Source organism: Myotis davidii, unplaced genomic scaffold (genome assembly GCF_000327345.1).
Source record: "Myotis davidii unplaced genomic scaffold, ASM32734v1 scaffold244, whole genome shotgun sequence".
NCBI classification, from domain to species: Eukaryota; Metazoa; Chordata; class Mammalia; order Chiroptera; family Vespertilionidae; genus Myotis; species Myotis davidii.
In genome coordinates, this window is record NW_006294993.1 from 804,018 (window position 1) to 806,899 (window position 2,882).

Here is a 2,882-nt window from a genome sequence, read left to right on the forward strand (position 1 = left end):
GAGAAAAACACAGAATTTAAAATGGCAGTAAATAAGCACCTATCAATAATAACCTTAAATGTAAATGGATTAAATGCTCACTCAAAAGGCATAAGGTAGCTGAATGGATATGGAAACATGACCCAACTATATGCTGCTACAAGAGAACCACCTCAGAACAAAAGACACACACAGGATGAAAGTGAAGGGATGGAAAAAAATGTTCCATGCAAATGGAAAAGAAAATAAAGCTCGAGTAGCAACACTCATATCTGACAAAATAGACTTCAAAACGAAGGCCATCACATGAGACAACAAAGGTCACTATATAATACTAAAGGGATCGATCCAACAAGAAGATATAACCCTGGTAAACATATGCACCCAATATAGGAGCACCTAAATATATTTAAAAGCTCCTAGAGGACTTTAAGGGAGAAATAGACAACAATACATGCCAGGGGCCAGCCCCGGGGGTCCAGGGGTTCCCAGAGGTGTGGACGGAGTCGGCGAAGAATGTTTTACACGGAGACAGCGTTCTGAACTCTCTAGCTCTCTCTAGTCTCCGTGGACCTTCCTGTGCCTGGCTGAGAAAGATCCCTAGGCAAGCTGAGCCTTTATTTTATAGTCAGAGGTAAACACGGTAGTGGTTTCCATAGTTACACTGTTCTTGTGAGTTTCACTTGTTTTTGTTCTTGTTGCACTTCCCTCAGCCCATTAGCTTCCCAGGTAAGATCTAGGGAGTGTCATAAGGTCAAGCCTAATTATGCTAAGAGGACTGTGCCCTCTAAGCTGGGACTTGTTTGTGACTTTGCCAGCAGGTCAGTCTGAGGTTTAACCTCATAGTGGCTCCCCACATGCAAATACAGTCACAGTAGGGGACTTTAACACCCTGCTGACTTCACTGGACAGATCTTCCTGGCAAAAACTTAACAAGGAAACAGTGACTCTAAAGGACACACTGGATCCAATGGACTTAATTGGCATTTTAGAACATTTCTCCCCAATGCAGCAGAATATACATTCTTCTCAAGTGCACGTGGGTCATTCACAAAGATAGATCACATGCTAGGACACAAAACAAGTCTCTGTAAATTCAAGAAGATTGAAAACATATCAAGCATCTTCTCAGATCACAGTGAAATGAAATAGAAATCAAATGCAGTAAAAAGACCCCAAAACATTCAAACACATGGAGGCTAAAGAGCATGTTATTAAACAACTAGAGGCCCAGTGCACGGATTTGTGCACCAGTGGGGTCCCTCAGCCTGGCCTGCACCCTCTCTCAATCTGGGACCCCTTAAAGGATGTCAGACTTCTGGTTTCATTAGCTAGACTCATCAAGAAACAAGAAAGAGAAACCAAATAAATAAAATCAGAAACTAAAGCAAAGAAGTAACCACTGACACCACAGAAATAAAAGGATTGTAAGAAAATACCATGAACAGCTATATGCCAAAAAGCTGGATAATGTGGATGAAATAAAAAAAGTCCTAGAAAAATACAATCTCCCAAAACGGAATCAGGAAGAATCAGAAAACCCGAATAGGCCAATAACAACTGATGAAATAGAAGCAGCAATCAAAAAACTTGCCGCAAACAAAAGCCGGAGGTTGGATGGCTTCACAGGGGAGTTTTACCGAACATTCAAAGAAGAGCTAACACCTATCCTCCTCAGACTAATTGAAAACATCCAAGAGGGAGGAACACTTCCAAGCTCTCTTTATGAGGCCAGCATTATCCCAATCCAAAACCAGATAAAGACACTACCAAGAAAGAGAATTACAGGCCAATATTCCTGATGAACATAGATGCTAGAATCCTCAACTAATTATTAGCAAACCGCATCCAGCAATATATTAAAAAGATCATACACCATGACCAAGTGGGATTTATTCCAGGGATGCAAGGCTGGTAAAATATTTGCAAATCAATAATGTGATACATCACATAAATTAAAAGATAAAACTCACCTGATCATATCAATAGACGCAGAAAAATTATTCTACAAATCCAATGCCAATTTTTGATAAAAACTCTCAGCAAAGTGGGAACAGAGGGAGCATATCTCAACATGATAAAGGCCATATATGACAAACCTATAGCCAACATCATACTCAATGGGCCAAAACTAAAACCATTTCCCCTAAGAACAGGAACAAGACAGGATGTCCGCTTTCACCACTCTTATTCAACATAGTACTAGCAATCCTAGCCACAGCAATCAGACCAGAAGAAGAAATAAAAGGCATCCAAATTGGAAAGGAGGAAGTAAAACTCTCATTTTTTTCAGATGACATGATATTGTACATAGAAGACCCTAAAGACTCTACCAAAACACTACTAGATTTAATAAATGAATTTGGCAATGTAGCAGGGTACAAAATCAACACCCAGAAGTTGATGGCTTTTTTTATACACCAGTACTGAATTCTCAGAAAGAGAAATTAAACAAACAATCCCATTTACCATTGCAACACAAAATTAAAATACTTAGGAATAAACTTAACCAAGGAGGCAAAAGACCTGTAATCAGAAAACTATAGCTGTTGAAAAAAGAGATAGAAGAAGATGTAAACAAATGGAAGGATATACCGTGTTGAAGGATTGGTAGAATTAATATCTTTAAAATGTCCACACTACCCAAAGCAATCTACAGATTCAATGCAATTCCTATTAAAATACCAACAGCAAATTTCACAGATATAGAACAAATACTCCAAAAATTTATATGGAATAAAAAAAGACTCCGGATAGCTGCAGCAATCTTGAGAAAGAAGAACAAGGTTGGAGGGATCACAATATTAGATATCAAGCTATATTACAAAGCCAAGGTTCTCAAAATTGTCTGGTACTGGCACAAGAATAGACATACAGGCAAATGGAACAGAACAGAGAACACA

General features: G+C 38.8%; 1 protein-coding gene across 2 annotated transcripts in view; it reads left to right on the forward strand.

Annotated features, from left to right (window-relative positions):
- The first annotated feature begins 294 nt into the window (after positions 1–294).
- Positions 295–2,882, forward strand: part of YTHDF1 (YTH N(6)-methyladenosine RNA binding protein 1) — a 19,511-nt gene continuing 16,923 nt past the window's right edge. For both annotated transcript variants that reach the window (XM_006769531.2, XM_006769532.2), the window contains exon 1: positions 295–299. The gene's annotated coding sequence lies outside the window, so the exon portion shown is untranslated. The remainder of the gene's footprint in view (positions 300–2,882) is intronic.